The following is a 27,082-nucleotide window of genomic DNA, read 5'->3' on the forward strand; positions in this document are numbered from 1 at the left end:
TAAGCAGACTAAATAGCAATCATAGAATGAATTTATTTCATTTCAGAATTGTTTATCTATGCTATTAAAAATCTTTCAAATTCACTGTAAATCAATCTTTACAAGCGGTCGAAGTAATGAAGTAAAAAAACGTCTGGCAATAATAAACGCATAACGAAGAGTTAATATTTCTGAAATGTTTATAAAGGATATCTCAGTACTCTATTTGCACATTGAAAGCGCATAGAAAAGCATTGCGAAGAAACACCGGAAAGGATAATAGGCGAATATCGTCCGATGTTGATGTTGTAGTATGAAGTTACGGATAATTTATTTACGTAATCCTGAGATGTTACTGTTTTGTGTACACAGAATCCCAATGAAACGCGTTTACCTCCGTGCCAATTCCAGGATCTATAGAGTAGCATCAGGGATTCCATTAGCCGTATTTCCAGTGGATGCGCCCGTAAAAATAATCCACGATCGTCTTCGACTCGATTCTTCGCGCAACTATTATCTCTGAATCTATCGATCGTTCTTGCAACGTATAAAACTCATCTGCAAACTCTGATCGTAATACATATGTACCTATGACGCATCTTCTTCAGAAATTAACATTTTAAGGTATTTTAAAGGATCGATCGTCATCCAAATCTTTTAATCGTTATCTTAAATGTTTAATCGTCGATCTTCCTCTATCCAAAATTGACAGTCTCAGAGCTTTAATCACTGCTCAGATCTTTGATCTCTATACTTTCTACATGTTAAAATAATGGTTACTATACAATTAAACAAACAGTTAAAGGTTATAGCGTGACTTTCACTTAGCATGAGGTGTTCTCCGATAAAAATGCGTGGTTTTCGTGTCTGACTCTGAGCGTGCTCTTCCTGATTGGAAGCCGAAACGCACGTTATTAGTTTTAATTACGCCTGGTTATGAAAGCGTACCCTTGTCAGAGAAGAACAGCCGTAACTTAAATTCTCGATCAGTTTCGATGTTGTTAGAGGTGGCTCGCAGTCGTGAACCTTTGATTAGCACTCGATGATGATTGGTTTTAGAGAGTTGGAGATTGGTACTTCGAACAGCTATGATATCATAAACACGTAACTAGCAATGAAATTTATAATAGGTACTTCTATGCACCATACGAACACTCGATTATTTCTTACGCAATTCGCAAAAGAACTTCTTGTATAAGGAATAAAGTTAATAAAGAAAATCGAGATAACAAACTTCAAATATTCTAACAATTTTTAAAGAAGGAAAAGAGAGAAATGTATGGCGAGGATTAGAGGTTCGGCATAATATTCGATGTTCCGTGGAGATTTGCGGTGCAGAATATATTATACGAACACAGGAACATCGCTGCAAGGTGGTTTTGTCTCCTACGCATTTCTTATTACCGTGTAATAAAACACAAAAATCTCTTCATTTCCGACAAATTGAACGGCAAGTGAGAAGGTGGTTACGACACCTGTAATCTTCATAATCGTTCGCAATTTACCCGCCAACGAAAACGGTCACTCAGGATAATTTGCATACGATTCGTGCGAATAGTTTAACATTGTTTCATCGTTGCATCTGGCCGTTTATCTTCTACTTCAATGTGTATTTTCTTACAGAAGAACGCGTAAACTACCTCGATGAAGGAGGATCTACTAATAACTCAATCTTCTATTCGTTATATAGAGTTATCTTGCAAATGGATAAATCACGAACATTGTTTCTGATACAACAACTTATTGCAGAATATTATTTTCTTCAAAATCGAGCAAAATTATTTTAATTCTAGGGATTTTCAATATTAAAGATATAATTTTTTAACCATAGAAAAACATAATTAAGTTGAAACTGACTTAAAGAACGTAACAGAGTTAAAGCAATAATAACATACTGAATATAAAAGTTCCTTGCTTCCTCTTCTTTCCTTTTGAATATTATCTATCTCGCCCTAAAAACTTGTACAAACTATAACTAATGTAATCGAATGAAGTCTTCCGTGTAATTTGATTCTTTCAAAACTATTTCGACTAATATAATTTAGACAGTGTTTTAATCATTTAATTCTCTAGCTGCAGTGTATAATTCTTTGAAGAAGAAAACTTTGGAAGTGTTTTATTTGATGGAGTAGTCGTTGATATCAGTCTTCGTTTTAATAACAGCCATTTTTTAAACGTTTCGCGTCGAATGTAAAGTAGTATGTACACTTTATCATTAACCACGTGCTTCCAGCGAAAATACTTTTCCAAAAGATCCAGTAAGATTTCGACGTACAAAGATATCGAAGAAAATAGGCCACACTGTTTATCCACTAGCATCATTTATTAAAACAATCGATTTACTTTAATCATTGCTATGCGTTCGATTCTCCATTCATCATCCACGATTCATTCATCAAGCAAATTTACACTCAACATTCAAGAAACAAAAGAAAAAAGCGCAGATCCCGTATATAATTTCATGTTTTCTTGATAATATTCGTTTTCGATTTTCTTATTGCACCAAAATAGCGATCGACGACAGTAAAAGGAATCAAGTTTAAATAACCAGAATTAAGGGAAGCATCCGAGAACTGGAGTGCATGTTCCCCATTTTGTGGGGTACCATGTACCACCGGCTCAGCAACAGTGTGCCGGGAACGCGAGCCGGTGCAAGTAAAAACAAGCGGAAGCGTGTAATTTCTCCGATCGATGGTTACTTAGGCCGTGTTACCGCCTAACGATGCAACAGGCCGATCGCGATAGCCCGGAAATCGTGCACGCATCGATTCTCCCGGTCGAAGCCGGATTATCATTGGCGAAGAATTTTAACCGCTACCTTCGCCGGCCACCGAACAATATATCAGCCGTCGTGGCCGGCGCACACGAGCCCGCCGTATGACTGTCATTATCTAAGATGCCACCGCGTGATTTATACGTGGCCTTTTGACTACCGAGTGAAGCCGCTGCATTTTTTTCTCGCGAAAATCTGTCGACTGGATAGGCGAGACATTTAGATAAAGATTTTCTTTGGGGATTTCTAGTCGATGACTTCGACGAGGATTATTCATGTTCGATCGTGGTTTGGAAGTATCAAAGCTTTTGAAACCGAAGACGAAAATTTACACGAGTCGCGCAGAAGCTAAATTTTAATCGACTCCGTTGAGGTTCGTACATGGTTTCTTAAGAAACGGTTCGTATACAATGATACTGAAATTAATATAGCGATATAATATAGCGATTGAATAGGGATAAATAAAGTGATAGGATTATGATGGAAACGAAGAAAAGCATGTGACGGCGACTGAGATAATCACACAGTGTTTTTCACCATTTTGTTACCTTGGACATTAATATTGCATCGAATAGAAAGAAATTACCGATGATTAGCGTTGTTAAACTCAAATCGCCTAGAATTCTTAAGCAATAATATTTATGATGGACGATTAGACGTAGTTTGTAATAGTCTCACGTTTCCACGTTTAGGATTATCTAAGTGATAATCTTTTGATTTATTCCAAGCCTCTTACTAATTTGCAATTAGAAGAATGTTGCTGGACGTTTCAACGTATTATTTTTAAAATTATAGATAAATCGATGAGTTATTCATTAAATTTACTTGACAATGTATCACGACAGTATAGCGATATTACGAAACTTTTTCCAAACAATTATACCAAATAGTAGCTACTTAACTTCGCGCTTAATCTTATTCGTAAAGATATTAAATTTGTGTAGAGAGAAATACTTTGAATAAATTTCCAGCTTGTACCGTCATCCAGCGGCAGCTGCAAGGAAAGAAGAAAAGGAAGAAAAAAGATATTTCACGAAGAAAACTACCGTGCAATCCGCAAATCCTTCCGTCGCGAAGGGAAAACGTCGAGCTTTACTTGGTCTTTCGTACATCTCGTCGCGGCACTCAACTGGGAGGTCTTTAAATCTGCTGCATCGAATTTTTCGTTTTATTGCATTATCCGTTGGTATAATAATCTTCATTTTATTGTTGTTGCATCCGCAGAAAGAGGAAGTGGGAGTTGACGATCCCTATCGTCATGAAAAGTCATATTATTCTACTGGCTTTGGTTAAATGACAAATATAAATGGAAATATACCTTTTGATAAATTAATATTTAGCGAAAATTAGGCAATTGAGAAAATCGTGTAAATAATAGCATCATTGGATTCCAACCAACTCACGCTTTTTAATAATTTTCTTTTTAATTACTTTTGTGTTCATCGGTAATTGCCAAATCTACGAATAGACAATCCACTACTAAATAAATCATTTACAACCACCAAACTGACATCAGGTCGAGCATCTCTAAAATGATGCAACGTGCAATCGAACAACAACTTCTCCATTCACATATCTTACATGGATCAAACGCGGAAAAAATTTTCAACGATTCTTCTTTCACGGCAGAAGTACAGTAAATTCGTGATTTCTGCGAATTCGTTCGAAGAATTTCCGCGGTTTCTTTGACAAGTCTCCGCATTGTGTGGACTCCAAGTGTCCTATAGCAAGCTTCGTAGGCTGCAATAAAGATCTGGATTAAAGCTGACTAAGGTGGTGTAAAGGCATAAATATAGTTGCGAGGCAGGGTTGGAAGGAACTCGATAAACAACCGAGAGATCTGTAAATTTATCCGTGTAATGGCCGTTTTACTCAGCCGCTTGTATATTGTTATTACGAGCATCCTCGGTGCTCGCACGGATTCTCCGTTACCTCCGTTTATCCGGCAGCGGTTGGTCCCTCGCGCGGAAGCTGACAACTATAGATAAGGGAATGCGGGGCGATGTTTCCACGTTTGGATTAGAAACAGGTTCGAGCATCGTATTTCGCTAGTTCGACGCCAAGGGTTTTTAATTCGCGCGACTATGAATGGCCATTGAACACGACTACTATCGCGATTGTCGATTCGGATCGGGTTCTCTCGAGTACCAGAAGGTAGCTACCTCTAGTAGCGTCTGTGAATTAATGCTTATTGAGTAGCGTGATACTCGTGTGTACGTACGTGTTCTTTGCTTATGGGAAACAAAATTGTAACGTATTCATTATTGGTTTTTACCTCAATTTGAAACCTTGGAATAAATAATTATCAAAAATATGGTCGTTTAATATTGGAGTATCCGAAGAAAATAACAAGTATTTCCATATTTTTGGACGGACAAGCGAATACCAATTTGTACAATTTACTTTTTATCTTGGGTTCCTTTGTTACTATCTAAATTTCTTGAATTAACTTGACAGGCGGTATCGAAACTCCATCCACGCTCAACCACTAAATATTCTGCCACTATCTTCGCAGTCTTTTACGTTCATTTCAACATATGTTTATCGCACAATGTTCACCATGCAACAGTTAAATGTGGTTCGACCTCTTATAAGGCGTTCGTTTCGCGGACAGGGACAAGTTTGCCTCCAGGAGCATCCTTTTATCGTAGCATTCGTAACCAGTATACGATTATCGTGCAACCTGTTAACGTTCGCATTTTATTCTCGATTGCACCGTATCGATATGCAAATAGTAATGCATGCAAACCGTGTTGTATTAAGAATATTAAGCTCTTAATTCTAAACTTGAAAGCACAACTGTTTCGAACGATACGAATTGAAGAAACACGACAACTTGCGAGAATTATCTCACACGGACGGTAATCGTGGAACTAAATTATAATTCGGGCAGAAAATAAATAAATAAATCTGAAGCGCTTTCCTGCGCTCTTTCCATAGTAAGAGGTTCGAAAGAATAGAGACAGGAAGTGACAGTAACGCGTTGCTCATGTTTTGTAGCTGAGAAAACGCGAAAACTCGATTCGCGTTTCAACAGTGATTGAGTGTTAACCGTATAAAACGGATATAACGTGCGCGGTGTAAAATCATGTTCCCGGATGGCAAAGAAACGTACGATTGGAAAAACTTCCACAACACTGCTAGCCGCTTTTATTATCCTCCTTGTGCATAGCGTAGATGCTGAAGTTACATTCGGTTTGTTACTCACGGCTTGATTCCACGGATGAACGTGATTATTGAGAAAGGAACGGATTGCGTTGGAAACGCGTATTATATTTCCTTCGGGATAATTACTGCATAACGGATGATTAACTGTTACCGTTGATCCTTGTAGTCGATGTAAATGAACGTAGTATTCTTCCGTTCAAATCTGTTGTTACAAATACAGGAAAATATTAAGACTCCTTGTCTGTGATTGAATAGAGAAGTATGGAAAAATGTGTGTTTCTATAGTGAGGCTACGTAGTTTTATTGAAAGTTTACCGTAATAAGAAAACATGTTTAGGTTCAGTGATTTCTTCGAATGAAAGTTACAAACTTCAAATTTTATAAATCTACGGAGTAATTTATTATTATTCTGTAAAGATATAGGAGGGATTCGGAAATACAAAAAATTCGTTTATTGAGCACACAACAGTTATACATATAATTTATTCACTGAAGACCTCGCAAAGCCACTCGCACGCACGCTTGTTCTCAACCGACTCTTCCGGATACTTCTAGACGACTGTCAATCGTCTTTTGTCCCAACTAAGGCCTGGACGCCCTCTGACGCTTACACACACATTCACATGTACAGCGTAAATGTATCATCTTGCTAACATATTCCCTGAATTGTTTCAAGTAGCTTTAAAGCTTTAAAAAATAAGCTTTAAAAAATATGAAACAAGAACTTGGAATCTTCCTATATAAAAATTTATCCGAGCAAATTATGAATTTTAACATTTTCGAATGAATATCGATCAAATTGCATGGCCTCTTCTTAACGACAACCAAGCGCTTACCATATATATATGGTAAGGGGGAAATCGCACAACGTGCATGCACCAAAATGAACGATTCAACGTGTTTGACACGAGAATTTTCAGACCAAACTAACCATCAACCTCGACTAACCTCAAAATGATGAATTTTCATGAAGGACCAGAGGAAGAATCGGTTCCAGGAAGCGATTGCCAAAGAATGTCCGATTACTAAAACGAAGCACAGAAGGTACACGAAACGGAGCTCACTCTGTTTCGCAACCAAGGAAGAGACCAATTTCGTCGCGCTAATGCGCCTCGAAATTCGCACCTACGTCGCGAAAATAATTTGCATCGCCTATATTGGACGTGTCAGATGAAAAGAACGTTGTTGAACGGCGCGGAAGATGCGAGACGAGGCAGGTTAACAGGCGTGCAGACTAGCAACGTGTTTAATCGGACGCCTTACGAAGCCTTATCTGACATCTGTGCATTATCATACGGTTACAGTTTCGTAAAGATAAAAGATGAAAAAAAGGAAGCATCGAGTCTTGTCCAATAAATCGAAAATTGCGACGAAGAGAATTTTTGGCTCGAACACGGCCGACTTCTTAGGCTCGATAGGTAGGCAGCCGAGTAACGAGTGCGAAATAAGACGCATACATTACGAGCTTTAATAATCCGAAGTCGATTTACATGGTAATTACTAAGCTTTCTGGTTCCAAATTACTTCTCAGCCGAGCCGTCAAAGACTCGACGAGCAGCCGACAACGCATCCGAATAATAAGTATGCAAACGGTATGAAAGAAACAGCGAAGAGAATCGGTCGTTTACTGGAATGCGCCTTTTGATACTGCCAACAAGGGAGAGAGTGAGAGAGAGAGAGAGAAAGAAAGAAAGCAGGAGTAACGACTTGCCGGTAATGAAATCGTTTCCCAAAGTAATGCTTATTCTAATTTTGCTCGTTGTGCGTTCGTGGTGTTAGTATTGTGAAATCGACGAAATATGGTTAACTGACTTTTGTTCGAATGTATAACGTGAGATAGGGTAGCGAAAAAAGGCAAGGGATAGTAATACAATCCAATTTTTGACAAAGTCAATGCTCGCGTCTTCACCGAAACAAATTTATCGCTTCAATCTACGTATAATTAAAGTAGATGTATATTCTAACAAACTCAATATTTCTAAGCAATCAAACATGTATGTATATAGATTCTCGTGAGTGCAAACATTCTTGATACGCGATATTCGGATGTTTCATTCGTCGGAATGACAGTTCGTCAAAACATTCATTCGCTGTAACCAAAGCCTTAGTCCGAAGGATCTTTCAATCGCAAATATTTTGCGTCGCACCTGAATACTAAGTTTAACGAGCACGACAAATCAACCTGACTACCTACAAACGTTTGTTTATCGTATAATCCATTCGTAAACTGTATCCGTCGTATCCACGGAACCTATTGAGCATGTACGATGAAAAATGCGAGCAGCATAGCAGGAATGCGAACCATTTGGCGGCGGGCCTGGCCGTATCCGTCGAAACGGTTCCGCGCGAACGCCTCGGAGGCCTGGTCAGCCTGGACGCGTTGCGATCGTTCTAACATTATCGCGGAATTCCGAGCATCGTTTCCAGCTTGTTATCAGCACGATCAAGAGATCGCGACGCGCGTTCAAATGGGCTCCCTTTAATGACACTGCCGCAACGATCGTGGACGAAGTCACGAACGAACCGAGTTCAAACGTTCCTACGGTCGAAGAAACGACGACACAGCGCGAGATTTCACCTTTCAGCTTATATTATTAGCCATTGTGCTCTGGCTCTGGTCGACGGCTCATCTCCGGGCCACCGATTATTTCGATTAGCCTTGAATGCCGGCTATTGTTTCAGACAACGCGATTCGTGTGTATCGATGGACGAGCTTCTTCCACACGCGGATACAACCGTTAACCTTTTCACGTCCTACTTCAATGTTGGCCGCCTTGTACAGCCAGATGTGCACACGTTCGAATATGACTCATAGATTCGCGCGAGAAATATGAAATATGAATCGTATGGTCTGCTGGAGATGCGAGTCCCAGAAGACAGCTATGGAGGAAGCGCGAGGTATTTCACTCGGTGCTGCATTCAATGGAAAAGTTTCCGCCTATAGAGTCTATTCGCGAGGCTTGTCAAAGTATTAAGCGGCTTTGGTTTGGATTCAGTTGGTAGATCAGTTTAAATGTTTTTCCTCATACAGTAGGTCACGAAGGTGTGCGAACGTCTACCGCAGAGGATTCTTATAAATATATTATGCTCGTTAGACGAAACTTTTTGAAATTTCTGTCGCACTCTAATAAAATACGATTATTTTGATCCTATTGGTAAGATTTGGAACCAATTTGAAATTGTACGTAGAAATTGCAAGACATTTATTAGAAACACACATAAAATTACTGGATCAAGTTTCACGAGATTATCGCGTGAACGCGAGTCTGCTTAATGTATCAAAAGGCGAAAAATCTGCGAAACGATGACAGAAATAATAATGGAATCAATTATGAGTTCAGTAAATATAATAGTGTCAAAATAATGTTATACCATGCAAGGTTGACAGAATTGTGACTAGCTAATTGTATCTATTATCGCTGCGCTAACATAATAATATGTGTTTTTACAAGCTAAGAATGAAAACGCGTCAATGCGCCAACACTTCTTTTCCTGTATATCGTATTTCAAGGTAAGGAGCTTACAAGTGCACAGCGTAAATGTTACTATTGGAAATAGACTATTACGATGACATAAGTAAAATGAGAATATTTATTAACGCTTTTTATGTTGTAATTCGTTATTTCTAAATTTACATTTGTAATTACGTAATAGGTATAGGGAAATATCCAAGTATAGTATACATATAATGGAATGTCAAAATATTTCTTTATATTACAAAAGACAAAGATTCAAAATGACTATCATTGCGTTGCAATATATCGGTCTACCTATAGGCTCTACTTACATTATTGATTCTCAAACAGCACTTTAATCTACCAATTAAAATAGCATTAGCATTATTGATCTTCAGCATTGTATTATTATCAACTTCATCGAAACCATTTATCACGCCCATTAAAATGTCTAAATAGCTCATAAAACGTTGATTGTCTCGTTATGACGAATAACTCTCCGGATATCTACAATTATACAAATACTGGATCCGACAAACGCTTCAAATACAACTAATCTTATTCTCATTTTCAAATCACTGCTTCGAACTCACTTTAATCTCCCTCGTTCAACGTTACATCCAAAAAATCCACGAAAACTCGCAAGAGTGGCTTTATTGCTTTTTAATTATCTCGAAAATTACGATCAATCATCAACCAAACTTCATAAAAATTACCCTGAAAAAGAATCCACAAGAAATCGAAGAATTAACTTTCTTTATCACCTTTTAACTATGCTTTAAAAACGAATCTACCTCGTTAAAATAAATGGCTGCTTGTTTACTTCAAAAACTACGGCCCACCGTCATCGAGCCATTACCTGGAGCCCCAACTCTCTTTCGAGTGCCACGGAAACCACGTTTCGCGAGACGCACGGCAGCTATGGAGATTCTTCTCGAGAGCTTCTCCGTCACCTCATGGCGTTGTCCAAAGAGTGAATTTAATGCTCGGCTCGAGGCAGCCCGAAGGCACCTGCGCATGTCGGCCTATACCCAACGGCGTGTTGTGAGTAGAGTACCTGCCTACGTTTCACCGCATGTATTTAAACATGAGCTCTATTCCGTTCTGTCGATACGGACCACGTGTACGTCCACACGGCCGTGGCCACGCGTGTAGGTGCACGACGAAACGAGTGTACGCGTTTAAATAACGCCGCTACACGATAGGGAGTGGAACCTGTTACCGGATCAGGTAGGCGGATTTGGGTTGGTCCACGGATCGCTCAAGACCTTCCCGTCCTCTTTGAGAAATTATTTCGCGCCGCGTGGGAGGATTCTCCGCGTGGTCCCGCTCTCGTTGTCTCCGTGGAATGAAGATGCTCTTAGTTTTCCGTGTTTCACTCGCGGTGCAAAGGGTTTGCAAATTTTCAGGGAAAGAGGCAAAAGTGGGTTGAGTAGGAATTGATGTTTAGAAAGATACGGAAAGAAGTGGTTTATATATAGAATTGGTGATTTTTCTGATATTGTTGTTTGGGTAGAGCCCGATCGAAAAGCAAACAGAAGAGGAAGAAAAATATGATAGGAAAAATACGCTACGAATATTAATTAAATTTATAGCGCGATTGAATTCAAACAGTTCGTTCAGGTTTGCAAAAAGTGATTTGATTTTAAGTTAACTTTTACTGATTTATTCAAATCACTGACAAATGCAGTATGCCCTTTGATTGTTCTTCCCATTTCTCATTGTTTTGTATGTTAAAATTGTTGAGAGATTATGACGACACAAAGTTGCCCTATTCTTCCAATACACGCGTGACAAACGAACCAAACGTTCTCCCTGAGAGTGAAGTATTCAATTGGAGGAAACGATTTCATCCCCGCTTTCGTGCTGATAGTATCGCGTGACAAGAATCCGGAGGAAGTCGTGTCTTCGCACGGATCTATCGCAATTCGTTGGCTGGCAGTATCTGTGTTACCACGTTGAAAATATAAAACAAAGATCGGCCCGGCGCGGCAGTTCAACACGTAAGCAAAAATTATTAACGTGTTCTTTATCATCGCGGTCACGCAGCTCGTTTGGCGACGGGGTTGGGAAAGGCTGTAGGAAAAAAAACAGGATAAAAGGCGTTAATACACGATCGAACAGCACGCACGCGTCGTGTAGTGTCGTATAATGCGATCTACAAATCATATGGCGATACGTATAGCCGTATTTATTGGCCGGGATATTTTTCTATCGGCTACGGCCAACTGGACCGACTGACTTATTGGTACAAGCCGGAGACTCGTTGTCACGCGACTATTTTTCCAACCTCGACACGATGTTCGGAAGAACGAGTCATTTGTCCAACAAGTTATTGTTGTCGTAGATAATGTACGAGGTTTTCTGTAGAACGTTGGCTGGTTAAACAGCGCGGTGAAATATCTATTTATCGATCTGCGTTAATTAGTATAAATTGCATGATTGTCAGTTGCAAATAGTTTGCTAAGTCGCTGAGACACACATAGAAATGAGCTTTGATTAGTATTAGAATTAAAAGCAATGATAAAAATTGAAAGAATATTATAGACACTGTATTATATTTCATAAATAAGAGATTCTATGAAATTTCATTTCGAAAATTCCATAAAAATGAATATTTCCATGAAACACGTTTCGTGAAGAAGATTTCACGGACCTTGTGCAACCATACGCCTTATACGTAATTGAAGCTAATTGATTATCAAATGATTCTTACCGCTGTAAATTATCTCTCTCTCTCTCTTTTTCCCTCTACGTCCCATTTATCGCAGTCATGCGGTGTAAGGTTAATAAATATCTCAAAGAACGCGTTGACCAATCTACTAAGTTAATAATTTCACGGTGAAAACAGAACGTCTTTATGAATGACTCTTTTGATATTTTGCAAAGCTTATGGTATCGTGAATCGTGTTATCACATTCGGAAGAAAAAGTGACAGCCATGAACTTTTACTTGTCCCGCTCTTGGTTATATTTATTATGAACGACGTTCACACGTTGATTCTTGTTGAAGTAATTACTTGAAGAACAACTCAATACCTTTTCTTTTGTATATCCGTGATCTGGAGACCGTTGTTACGAAGAGAATAGAATTTAGTGAAAAAATTCAACATAAGGAGATGTCCATATTATTGTGCCTTTGAATATAAATTTTGTTTTGGGTTACAAGGTCTAGAAACAAAAGAGCTATAAGTAGATTTCTATTGCTGTTTCTTGTGACCTTCAGCTAGAGCTACACACCAAGGTTAACTTTTTGGTAATGTCCTTTACTTTAAATATATGAACGTGCTCTCTATTGTATTCTATTGTATTGTAACACTGAGAGAGTGAGGATCTGGATCACCATACACTATACTTATACTTATTCCAATATATTTTTGTATTAGAAATTCATCCACTCGTTCCTCTATCAGTTAACCCTCAACAATTCTGATGCTGACATCTTAAAAATCGAATCAATACTGTCCATACAGAACGTAATTATCGCAAGGTTTTTTTCTCGAATCTATGCATCACGTTATAAACCAATGACAAGATGTTGTAATGTTGCGAAACGCGTTTGATTTGTTGCTTGAAGTTTTGAACAAACTGCATTCTGAACAGCTTAATCAATCGCTTAGTTTATTATAATCCTATTAGTCTACTAAACTAAACATACTGTATATATTTATACTCTTGAGAGAAATTCATTTAAAACAAAGACACGTCAAACAGCATCTATTTTAGTTTATAAAACGTGATCTTATATTAAATCGTTTACAAGAAGATTCATATTATAATATAATAATAAATAATAAATAATTTAAATATATAAATTATAATATAAATAATTAATGTTCAAGATACAATTCAAGCATACGTTTAAACTTTCAGCATCTACTTTCACCACTAATTAAATCTTTAATGATAATTTCGTAGCATTTACATAACAGGCATCGAGATTATCTTAACAGTTTTCTTAACATCAGACAACGAAAACAAAAAGTTGTGTTGCTCAGTTTTAAATTTATAAATTAAACATTCGATTCACAAGTATATTTCCATGATATTAATATGTTCTAGTGATATCAAAGTACAGTCACGAGTCGATTTTTTCCGCAAGATTTATCCATAAGAACCACTGGGATACTAGATGTTTTTGCTTTACTTTTTACGTGAAATGAGAAGCAGGTAGAATGAATGACATCTGATAATAGAAACATTACTTGCAGCATAATCTTAGCAAAAATCTATAATCATACTCTGAATAATTATTAGAATATGCCAATGTCAAAACGATCATTCGTTACATACATTTAGCCAAAAGTTGCTAGTTAAGCCTGTCACATTTCACGAACTAATTTTTGCCTCAAATTTAGTTCTAACAAAAAAGAAACCACAAAATATGTCATCCAAGGCGCCAAGAAGAGGCTAAATACCTTCAGGAGTCAAAACAACAAAACGTAAACGTGTTCTGTATCCACTGAATGAAACTCTACCTCGTTCCAAACAAAGCAAAATTTGCCATGATATTCAGGATAATTATGCAGAACTTCCACCCAACAAATTCAGCTATCTCGCGTTACACCTGCCGTTCACGACTGAATCCGCGTTGGATTCGGTTGGCTATGGTCGACCGCCTACGAGGATCCGACTCTGTAGTCTCCGAGATGATTGCTGCTTTTCGCCGCGTATTTCGCTCTACACATGCAGACCGCATTAGCATAACACGATCTAATTGATGCCGGTTGTACCGTGTGCCTTCACCTCTTGTCGCGAACCACGTTCGACGTTAGTTGCATCGCCAGTGCATAGTACGCGTGCAGCTGCATATAAGCATGTTCCACACGGAGAATTGCAAACAGCAAGTTTGTCGCCGTGGTAACAAATTGGAAAATATCGATGAGAGAAATACTGAAAAATATCGATTCTAGGAACTGATACGTAGATTATTGCTGTTAAAGGTAACAGCAAGCAGAAAGGAATGTGTAAATATGCTGCTGATGTGGTAACAAATTTAAGAATATTAGAAACAGATAGAAGCATCGAAGATAAAACATAGCATACAGAGGTATCAATAGCGAAGGTAATGATGGTAATAGAAAGGAGAGTATAAGGATATTGCTGGTATAGTAACTATAGTATAGTAGAAATACTAGAAAATAACGATTGTAGGATGTAGTATACAAAGTTATTGCTGGTAAAAAGGAGTGTATAGTCTTTGCTAACGCAGTCACAAATTGGAGGATATCGATAAAAAAAAAATGATGAAAAGCAACGGATATTCGCTATTGGCATAAAATAGCATATGGAGCATCACTGGTAGAGATAATGGCGATAAACAGATATTGGTAGTTGAAAATACGTAATAACCGTAAATACTGTTGATAGAGAACAGTATGTGTACATGAATATAGTTGACAGTGATTTAAGCGCGGTAGGATAGTAAGTTAATGTAAAGCGTCGCTTTATCGGTGATAGAATGATATTCAAAGACATTAGAATGAAGTCACTAAATAGGCAAAGTGAAAAGCCAAAGCTAATTTCATCATGTAGACACGTATTGTGTGATCAAATATCATTGACATATTTGTTCAATAGCGAATACTCGGACGATCTGTTTTAGGTCATTCGTTAGGCATTCACTTTGCAAGAGGGAATAGATCTGTTTTAAAGTTGCTCTTTATGAAATTAAACTCTGAATTCATAAATTCCAAACAAAGCTCGCCGAATAATATCTTTTTTCAATTTAAGATCGTACGAGACGACGGGAAGATGTGGTATTTTAATAACGAGATAAATTATACACGCGCATAACCAATGAGTAGCCGAAGGAACTTGGATAGTCGCATCGCCTTCGTACTAGCGACTAGAGGCGACACGACGGTCGCTAATTTTCAAAGCAGCCTATCCGAAAGCAATCAGAATTTTGAATGACAGGAACATCTCGAGTTAATCGCATCGATGTCATAACTTCCGCCGTTCCACGAGTCCCACGACTCGTTCAAATTAATCGAACCGGTGTACTCTTCTATCCGTCGATATTTGCCATCCTCTAAATCACCGATGCTTCGCAATCACATTTTAGGAACGTCGTAAAATATTATCCTTTTGACAGGAGCGTACACCCGAGGGCTAATAAATCAATCTAATTAATGACCGCGGTCATTGCACCATCCCGGTTTGCTCTCTTTGAGCGATCAAAAAGCTAGATCTATGCTTCTAGCAAATAACGTACATATGGATATTTATTATGCCGTATCTGTTTGTACGTTGACGTCGCTTAAGGAACTATATCATGAACGAGCATCATTAACAAAAGCTTGAATACGATAAAAACATTGGAAAAAGGTGATTTAGAGGAATCTAATGATTTAACGACAGAACGATTGACGGGAGTCTCGATTCAACTAGATACTAGAGATAAATCGTACCGGTTTGACAATGAGCGACTTTTGCAATTAAAAATATCACGAATCATTTTTCTTTGAGGGAAATGAAAGGAACGGTGAAAGCGACACAGTGTCTATCGACCTAACTATAAATAACGTTGCTTCGGTTGCGGACAGTGAAAATGATTTTCAGTACACGCCGGTTGAAACGAGCGATGCATTTCGTTTTTGCTGCGTCTGGAGTTATAGAAGTTAGAGGAGAGATAGGTTGGCATAGATAGGCGTGACGTGTACCTACGGTTTTTGCAACTTCAATGTGGTTCGTTGACGCGCGGAAAGAAATCGTGAAATCCGTGTTTTCATGGAGAAAAGTGAATACTTGTTTTACGGCTGGATTTCATTCGAAATTTTGTGGACAACGACAAAATGATATTCTATACTTGTTATTGATTCTTATTACGTAGTTTCTGAAATATTTCCTTTCCATATATCGTAACACTTTCTATTTTATTCGCCTACTAAAATATTTACGACATATTACAAGGGTTTTAATATAAATGACGTTTGTTATACAAAAACAATACATATCTATAATTATTTAATACTATATGTCTTTAATACTATTATGTCTATATTTGTGTTTATTTAGATAAGTACATATGATTATAAGCTGTAGAATATTTACATAAATTTCCGAACACAATTGACATATCATGAATACTGCAACGCCTTTAATTCCAAGAATTCTGTAAGAAGTAACATAAATTTCGATTGTATGAAAGGTAGCGCGTCACTGGTTTACAATTATGATAAGTCAGCATGGAAAGCTTAGCTGCCACCGTTGTTCTAAACGAAATTCGTAAAAATCATTGAATTTATCGTTATTGTTGGTGAACACCGTTAGACATTTACCACGTGACAGAAGCAATTGCCAGAGGAAATCAATAGTTTCGAGACGTCATGTCATCGTGATCGAGGTGAAACACACATAAACAACAGCTGCTTCCTAATCTGTAGCTAATCGAAATTGTAAAGAGGAATTGTTGGAATAAATCGGTCCTGCGTTGTAGACACTTTGCCATTGAGCGTGGAATAAATCGTAACCGCTCTCCTGGCTGGTTACGAGTCAAGCAGATCTAGTACGATCGTTGTCAAATCTCGTTTGATAATTATTCTGCGCATAAACGTTGCCTTTCGGCGTCAAATTACCATCCCACGGTATGGTTGCATTTCAGTCGACATGGTCTGACAGTTGATCGTTGATCTGTGTTTCGAAAAAACCTCTTTTGACTGTTTCTTAGCTGGAATTGTAAAATATATCATTATATAGTCAATGTATTCATAACTTCATTTATGATTTATTCATTCGTTCGTTCATTTATCATGCTATTTTTATCATCATAAAGATACATAAATTTCGAATATTTCGAAATGGAAATCTGGCATATAAATAAATATTTGGGGTCTTAAAATTTCTTGGCTGTAACGTCAATGATCGTTCAAAAGTATACATACATATTTTCTGCTAAGTTTCATATATTCGAGAAATGGAATAGTTTGTAACTTACGTTTATAATAAGTAAATGATACGAAAATGACGAAAAATGGAAAATGGAAAGGCCACGAAATAGCATACGTGTACTTGTATAAAACAGCTTTACTTGTAATTCTTTACATTACAACGAATTTCAAAATACCTATACCTTGTAATGACAATTTAAAATCGTATCCCTAGGCGACTATTCGAAAGTCATAATTACAAACTTGTCGGCTGAGAATTTAAGGATTTTTGCATACCTGTCCGACTTTCTTTAATAAAAACCATTGTCGCATTAACCTCCTAGGAAGAGAGAATGAAGCAACACTATTCGTAGTTTATAATTAATGCCCGTTCTGACGATCATGAAACGTTAATTATGGCGTATACCGTTGACGAATCGGCGGAGCTCCATTTGTATTGCATTACGAGATGTCCAATTGATAAATTCAAAACTAAAGTCGAGTCACACTTGCCGTTTAACATTGTAACAGTATATTGGATTCGAGTTGTCGTGATTGCGCAATAGATCGTCCGCATATACATATACACGTGCGCCGCTCGCTATGGAAACGTTTCAACTGACATTTTCCCTGACTAATGGCGATTAGATCTTTAACAATAACAAACGAAGATGTATCTCCGCGAAGACCCTTTATAACTGCTGCGCGCGACATTTCGATTTGCGATATAAACCTACTCCTCGCGATGACACGAAGACGAAAACCATTCAGGTTGTTGTTGTTGCAGTGGAAGAATTATCGCATTTCGGCGTTCCTCGGAGTAGAAATCAAACAATTGAAACTCGTTTGTAACTTGCGAAAAATAAAGTCTTCGGAAGCATACACAACCTAATCGCAGGATCCAATTAAAAGGCAGTTAAAAATCCCTAAAAAAAATTAGTAGATAATTGAGAGCGAAAGAATTTCCACGATGTCGCAGTGGTTAACGATTGCACTCATCCCGATTGCAGTCAACCGGTACAGTCGCGCGGCCAATTATCACGAATTAAAAACTCGCGCCTGAACAAGCGTTGAAATCACCAGAGCCGCGACAGGGCGCAACGTCGAAACACCGCGCCGGCAAAGGTCCATGTATATCGTATATCAGTGTAACGCTGCTCACGGACACGTTCCAGGCCTATAAAAACCTTTCCCCCTACGTGCAGATGCGGGCGTGCGCGCTCGCGCTCTTCAGCAAGCGTGTACGTGTTCTCGCGCGGGTGTGCGAAACGTGCTGGCTACAGAGCCGCGCTTGTACGATCGGCTCTTGGTCCCGTTAGCTTGAACCCTCTGGACCGGACTCTCGCCTCTTACCACGAGGCCGTGTGCGCGGCTACGTGTCGTGTATACACACGTGCGTGGTCCTGTGTCCACGGCTATGTGTCGCGTATACACGCGTGTATGGCTCTGTGTCCACGGCTACGTGTCGTGTATACACGTGTGCGTGGCCCTGTGTCCACGGCCTTCACGCCGCCGCGCCGGAGCGATAAACGGCCGATTCACTCGTCCACTCAAATTAACGGTGAACATCATTGTTGTCGAACGATCGGACCCCGATCTTCCCTCCTCTGCCTCTCGCTTAATCCTTCATCGGTCCCTTTTTCATCGTCGCCGCTCGTATTTGCCGTGCTGTGCTCCGCACCAAGCAAGCCATTAGTGAACGTCGATCGAGGAAATCGTTTATCTTCGCCGGCCTCGTAATTAGAGAATTGGACGGAGATCCGCGCAAGCCTCGGTTCTGCGAATGGCGGACCGAACGAAAACGCGGTCAACGCGGCTGAACCGAGTTTTCGGAGCATCGAGAAAGCGCATACACGCGGCAGAGATTACCGGTCTCGCAGCTGCCTCGACCGGAGGTGATTCGGACGTTGCGTCTTGATGATTGATCGCTGACGCTAATTGCTAAGGACACAGCGTGCACGCGATGGAAAGGGCGTAGCCGCGAGTTGTGTAGGTTACGATCTTGTACTTTTGACGAGAGTCTGTGAGAGTTGTTTCAGGGAGAGTGATGTTAAGGGTAGGTGTTAAGATGAGAAATTTTTGGTGCGCTAAACTTGACTCTAAACATGTAAGGAATATTATTGTTATAAGGATAAAGAACGTGGGAATTAGGTTGAAGGTCTGCGAAGAGAGATGTTACTTTGAAACGTGAAATGTCTGGTAAAGTACGAGCAAGCTGGAATGTACGATAATTCCGAAGGATCAAGAGTTTGCAGAATGTAGATAATTGGTATATTAGATAAAAATTAAAATCGGAAAGAGAATAGTTAATATATATTTTAACGTTACATGAGAATTAGATTAAAAGAGATCTGAGCGGAAAATCTATTGTTCTGGGTGAGTTAAGAATCGTTTGGAATTTAACATAGTCGGTTGTTTAAATAGTTTGAAGTTCGGCCCAAATTTTGGACTGTTTGAAATTTTGTTTCGCGCGACCATATTCCAATTAAAGTAATTGCATTAACCTACACGACACGATGTCAATGATGCACGCTTCGTTATGTTATGTAATGAGCCGTGGAGAATTATTAATTGAAGTAGGTTGGAAATGCTGGAATCCAGAAAATTCTCGAGGTTGCAGTAATTTAAAGTACCATGTGGCACGATAGTCACGTCGCGTCATTTAGTTCTTTAAAGGCGGAATTCTTCAAATCAAAAGCACGACCAAATCTATAAAGTCTTTCGATAATGGAATTGCGTGACTTATATATGCGTACTTCAATTTTACCGACGATTTAGAAAATCACTCGATATATACGTATTTGTAATCACGCAAAGTTCCTTTCATTCTAAACATTTATATCGTCGTGTTTGCTTAAATAACTTCGAGTAATATACTTTGCAAAAACGGGCACGTTACTTAAACCACGTAAATTAAACGACGCGTATCAAGATAAAGGCCGCGTTTAAACACACTGATCGTTTATGTATCGTAGACACTATGGATCGTGCGCAAGATTGTTATTTATCGCTGCTCGTGCTTTTTATTATCGATTGGCAACGGTGCTCTCGTGTTCACGCTCAGTTTTGCGCGATTATTTGCAAAGATCGACGCAACCCTAACGTAGCGTGTTAAATCTTCCGGTAATTCATATTCGTTTAAAATTTTAATGGAAGAGTTTACTCGGAAACTTTGTCTTTCCCGCGTTAAAGCCGACTTCGCGCGAGTCCAATAAAGGAATCGGAATGTCGTGTACGCAAATAGGTTAAGCACTCGTAGACAAGTGTGTAAACATCGGTCACATGGAAAACGTACGTTTACCGCCATCGATTAGAACACATGTAGTAGCAGGGATGTTAATGGGCAAACTGCGTAAAACGACAAATGTGCTGTATCATATCGATTTTACTCGCAAAAATGTGCCAATTTTCGATCACACTCGTATTCGAGGTAGAATATGATATGCGTTTAAACTAAAATTGTCACGCGATAAAATGAACTTGACGCTTTGTAGGTAAAATACCTGATAAAAGGTTAGAAATGTTGCGATTTAGATCATACATTCTTGGAAATAAGGTTATAAACTATTTGAGAGTGATACCTTAATTTTCAAATAGAATAGTGGAATAATTTAAGTAAGTAAAATTATTAAATTTTGCATTTCAGAGCGCATAATAATTTCCATCGTAATTACTTTGATTGAAGTACGTTTCAGAAGTATTAACTTATAAAATATACTGATGAGGCTTTAATGAAAAAGGGGTAAAATTTAATAATGAGAATATCGCGAAGGGCAATCTTGCGGTTGTAATAAGCCATTACTCTCCCTATCAATTTTTTTGCACGTAATACAGTTACCAATAAGAAGAAGAAGCAACAAACGTCCGATGGATCAATTGAAAATCAATCCGAACCAACCATCGTTTCTACAAAATCGTCGGTCGTTTCTACTATTGTTTAACAAAAGTCCTATCTCAACCGCGTCATGGTAAAGAAGAAATTTGAGCTTGGAGAATTGACTCCCTTCCTACGAGTGCCGATGCTACCTTCTACGTGACTTAGAGCCCTCAAAATTTCAGTGATCGCAATCAACGACGTATCGGAATTCCATACCTAAATGTTTCTAATTATTCTAACTATGTTTAACTGTTGCTTCAAACAAAATGCATCCCTTTATCGAATACCATCGTCATTAACACGAACGAATCATTGAAAAAATATTCCAATCCTCTAAATTCTTTTCCTATCGAATGTAAAAGGAAGGTACAACTAAATCGAAGATCGAGAGTTCTTCTTCTTCTTTTTCTAATTTTCTTGAACGTTCTGTAGCAACCTATAAAATTCGACAGATTTTAGACGTTCCAACTATGCTGTCAAAATTACGGTATTATTTTTCATCGTTTCTGATTTTTCATATAAAAATTCGAAATATGCGCGTTAATTTGGGAATTCGAAAACGTTTCCGACGTAGAGATTCGAATGTTCCATATAATCGATATCTGGAGTTACATTCGGAGACGCGATACGACGCGAAATCGACGTTCTCCTTGACCGTGGCTGATCCGTTAAGGTAACGTAAGGAAAGGTGCGGTAACACGAGGTAAGATAAGGGCGTCATGCGTTGGTTACCGTTGGGTGGCGCTGGATGGTCCGCTTGGAATGTCGTTTAGCGACTTCCCTCTCCCACCATCGTCATCCAGAGCTCTTTCTTCGACTCCTCTCTCGGCTTCGTCTTCTCTTCGTTCGACTTGTACGTGCCTTTCATACCCGAACACTGCCGCGTATCTTTATACACGACGATTGTAATCGTTGAAGTACCTTCGGTCGCTACCCTCGATCAGGAAACAGCAGGTTTGCGGTAACCGTGTGTTCTATTTTATGGATTCAGCATTTAATTCAGCGAATGTATTCGATGCCATTAAAAATTGTTAATAATCAATTTTGAAATTTAAAAACACCGAAGGATCGTAGGGATATTCTAAAGTATTTTCGATGGTTAGAATGCACATAATACTAAAGATTTGGTATACTTTCACATAGTCGATGAAATTTTTCATACTATTAGCCGTGCTTTACGGAAACTCGTGCTAAAGCAACATTCGCGTAACGCTTATTACGATATTCTCTCATTAATATAGACTAACTATTTTGATAATGTAATTGTACAAGATAATAAGGAATACGCGAATTACGTGAACATTGAAAGAAAAACACAAAAATTCATGGCACACGTGAAGCCATTGCACAATTTATTCGGAGTTAATGGTGGCATGAAACGACGAATCATCGAATATCGTAGCTGAATGAACGACTAAATAACACGTTCCTTGAACGAACCAGCTGTAACCATTCCGAACTAATCCACGGCGTAACAGTGGCAATTACTGCTTTTGCGTAAGTAACGGACTGAAGATTACCGATGATTACCACCTCGGCTATTTCTTTATCGACAGCTCACTCTCACGCTACTTCTTCCCATAACACACATATCCGATGGCCGGCTTTCGAAAAAAACGTATTTTTAAGATTCGTCCACGTATCTTGCTAACTCTGCCACGTACCAACAGTGCGATAAATAACGGAGAAGTATGTATTTACAAGGAGGATTAACGTTCTAGCGTGGGTTAACGTGAGTACAGTTATAAATCGATTCACTGATGATGAATTTACCTGAAGGATTAGATATTTTCGCGAAAAAAACAACAGCCATCTCGTGTCAATGCAAATTGTTCTATATATATTTTCAGGTTTCATACAGTTTTTGAGGGAAAAACCTGATATTAAGCATAAATTTAAATAGATAAATAATTTTTTCTCAAATCATGTCGTAGATTATAACATCAGTTATGGCAGAGAAGACGTACTTGAGTCTTCGTAGAATCGTTTAAGGATTCAAGCATTGTAAGGTGCGTAATTCTGAAAGTCAACTGCGACGAATTTGACTACTTTCTAAATTTTAAATGGCCGCCTTTCGTTGTTCCGTTGGAAGGCCGGAATACACGACGCTAAATCACTTTCTAATCTGCAGTGGAAACAGATGTTCATCGTCCGACGAATTGGTAATTGGTGTATTGAAATTACATGGACGGAAATAGCATTACGTGTAATTTCATAATGTCACAGAGGCCCTGAAGATAATGAACAACGTTTGTCCGAATAAAAAGAGGCTATAAACATCTAGCGATTAACTAACAACATTGAAAATTACAATAATTAGATATTTTTTGTTTTTAATCGTGCCTCGTTCGTTTCTTATAAAACTGTATAATAAAGAACTGACGTAAGTGTGACCAAATTAAATCAACTGGTAAATAATCGAGCAAATGAAACAAGATTGAAAAAGAAATACCCTTAGGAGGGACGTGAGATCATGCGACTCTTTTCAAATGGAACTATCAAATAGGACTGTTGAAATCGTATAAATTCCACGCTAAAACTAGCGATTTAATGCACCTGATGATGCGATTAGAGACGCACGACTACATCTATCGAGAAATTTTCTCGGAAGTGTAGCTATCGGATCGCAGCCTCGAGCGGAATCGATCATGCAAAGTTCACAAAGCACAATAGTAACGAGCAAACTATTCCGTTTGTTACTTGTGATAGGTAACAATTAAAATCCGAAGAAGTAAATTACGACATGGATAGAAAAAACATGTCAACGATATTTTTGTAATTTATTATATAAAATATATTTCTCCAAATAGTTTTCCTCTTTTATATCTAAAACGTTTACATTTATATGAAATCTAAAGTCGTACTGACAGACTAAAAGAAGGTTAACTTTTTTGTGTTCTTCCTCGTCCTTCTTTAGAAATTAATATTACTAACATAGAAATAAGTTTCACAATTTCACCAACTGCGTTAACTCGCGTTAATTCCGAGCAAACAAACATCGAAGCAAACATACTATCAAGAGCCATACTCTGTAACAGCTTGCATTGGTTGCGTATCGCGAGTCTGCAAACAAATCGGTTGATCGTTTAACGCGATCGAGTAATCGGTGCGCTTTGCGGCAGCGTTAATTCCGTTGGTCGAGCAGGCTTTACGATTCCATTTGGTTTACCGATTTCACGACCGCAGACCGCAGTTTCCACTGATGGGCAACGTTGAACGAAATTGAAAAATACTCGATAGAAACCTAGCAGGACAAACTAGTTGTCCCAATAAATTCTTGATGCATCGAATGACAACACGATGCGTGATCGGTAGCCTGCGGCTTCCTTCCTAGAAGTTTCCACATTATTCTGTCTTGCTGTACACCTACTGTGTTTCTTCTTCCATGTTCGTTTTTTCAATCGTCTCTGTTATTTTCTGTATATGCATAGATACAACATGGACTCTAAAGCAAAAGGCACGATTAATCAGCTGTTCGGAAACCAATTATCAGCGTCAATTTGACTATTGATCGAAACGAAAACGAATTTCCTGATTCGTATCTAGTAGGAGCGAGTAAGAATCGTGTCGAGTGGTTATCACGTTTCTCGCGTTGAACACCATTAATCAAGAAGCTCTCGGTCGCGATTTTCGTACGGCTGACGCGAGCATCGTCGACAAGTTGAGCGTAGATCTCAACGTGGATCTTAAGGATTCTATTTCGAGAAAGTTGAATTATTGAATTTACTTTTCGTTAGTAAGAAATGGTCGATGCGTAGATAGATAAATCTGTTCGGAGACTTCGGTTGTTTATTTTAGAGAATATGAGTTGTCGATGGAGTTCCGTTACGATGGTACCTTTGATGAATCAACGATTGAGATGCTTTAAATCGTACATAAAATTTTCCCTATCGTTTTAAGTTGACTAAATAATAAATTTATTGCGCATTTTATACGGATCTCGTAGTATATTACGAAACTAAAAATGTGAATTAATGAAATAAGAAACTGGTCTCTAAAGATACTCGAAAAATGATGTAAATCTCTAATCCTGACATTCCAATATCTTTAAAAACTTTAAGTACTTAATTCGAACATTCTAATATTCCTCAAAGTCGCACTAAAGAATCTGAAATTCTCTAAATACTATTCAAATTACAAGACTCAAATCTGTAGGCTAAAAGCTTCAAATTCTCTAAATTATACGAATACCTACTCCCAACATTCCAATATTTTAAAAAATAGTAAATACGCAACCTTGACGTTCTGATGTTTTTAAACATAAGATTTAACTGCATCTAACTGTTCTAAACAAAATCGTTGGTAGTGCGATCGAGTCCTTGTCCTTTGGGCTATCTCTGCCCCTGACTTACGTGCCAACTGTGTTCCGCTGTCGACTGTGTCTTTTCACGACGACGCGACGCTTCTCTCGTTGCAGTCGTGAATGGCGTTCTGTGGCGTAATTACGTGGCAGAATTTACACCGGCATAAATTACGGGCCGCGAGTCGACGACCTATAACGCTGGCCGTTTTCACCTTGCGCGAATTAATTGCGGCTCCCGGCATGAATGAGCGTTGACGGAAAAGCGGCTGGAGACGTACCGGGGACCCATTTCTGGCCGCCGTTTAATTAATACATTCACCTCCTGCGGTGAGGAGCCGAATACGATAACGAATCTCCCCGTTATCAAGTGTCACGATCTAGTCTCTTGTAGCAATAAATATCTTTGATACAATATATCACGATATATTCAGGACGACCGTGATTCGATAAGAGCGACATTACAATTTGAATGTCACTGCTAAGCATAATTATCAACGTATGTTTAAATTTCATCAAGGGATTAATTTACATTGGGAATTGGAATTTTTATTCTAATAAAGAAACCGTCTGAGCTTTATAGATTGTATTACGGAAGTTCCTGCGGTGAAATAGTGCATTCTCGTTTCGTTTAAGATTAGATAATTTGCATAGTAAATTTGAAAGTAATGGTCTATAATTTTATTATATCAATTAAGAATTCCCCTTAATTCGTTACTTCGAGTTAACGATGTTTCCTTATTATACATAATAAATACCTAATGAGAATATCATTTATTTCAGACGAAGTGAATCTGAAATAAAAATATCCTCAAGTATCCTTATAATCCATGTGAACACGAAATAGCTTGGATTTTAGCTGGTTTTTAATAAAACCCGTTTTTGTGGAGGAAGAACAGGAAATTTGCTTCCATTTTTCAAAAGGAATACTTCTATAATTTAGCATCGTTTCATTCAATCAACATCTGCAATCAGAAAGCGTTAGATTAATTATTAATGTACTATGGACACGAAAGTTTTGATAGAGAGAGTCTTCTTGCTGCTTCGTCGCTGTGCGAATCTAATTATGTACTTCGATGTTGCTTAATCATTTTTCTGTATCCCTACTGGCAATAAGAATTTTATGATTTAAAATTCGAATCCTCTATTTATATATATATAACGTTCCGTTACTGGTTGATTAACCTGTCTATAATATGATGTATTACCTTTTGTCATAAATGTCCAAATGTGATAAGCTTCTCGTGGCGAAACGATGAAATATTATTACTTTTCGTGTCAAACTGGAAATACACTGCTTTTCATAAAGCAAATGAAATACTTTTTTCGTAACACAAAATCACGTCACTCTTGCAACGATTAAGGAAACAAGTTCAAAAGGGGTTAAAAACTTGCTTGCCGAAGTTCTGAGCTCTGGTTAGACCGCGTGGAGGGTCCCGTGTCGATCGGGGAGTGCCGGCTCGCGTGGTTCGTAGCGTCGTTGGTAGCGTCGCGCGAGGCCGCGAGGTATCTCTCCTATTCGTTCGGTCATGGGACGTCCCCTCGTGGATCGTAGCCGCTCGATCGTCTGGTGGGGCAGCTCTAGGAGTAGTTGCACGTGGTGGCGCGTATCCTCGGGCGAAATTTCGGTCGTCGTCTGTACGCGTGCACAAACGAGAGT

At 38.5% G+C, this 27,082-nt stretch overlaps 1 protein-coding gene and 1 long non-coding RNA gene across 7 annotated transcripts in view; one reads left to right on the forward strand and one right to left on the reverse strand.

Annotated features, from left to right (window-relative positions):
* Tfap-2 (transcription factor AP-2) overlaps nt 1-27,082 on the forward strand; it is a 197,300-nt gene that overhangs the window by 121,233 nt on the left and 48,985 nt on the right. The window lies entirely within an intron of this gene.
* LOC139989270 (uncharacterized) overlaps nt 1-27,082 on the reverse strand; it is an 85,491-nt gene that overhangs the window by 37,440 nt on the left and 20,969 nt on the right. The gene's annotated exons all lie outside the window — the stretch shown is intronic.

Source organism: Bombus fervidus, chromosome 7 (assembly GCF_041682495.2).
Source record: "Bombus fervidus isolate BK054 chromosome 7, iyBomFerv1, whole genome shotgun sequence".
NCBI classification, from domain to species: domain Eukaryota; kingdom Metazoa; phylum Arthropoda; class Insecta; order Hymenoptera; family Apidae; genus Bombus; species Bombus fervidus.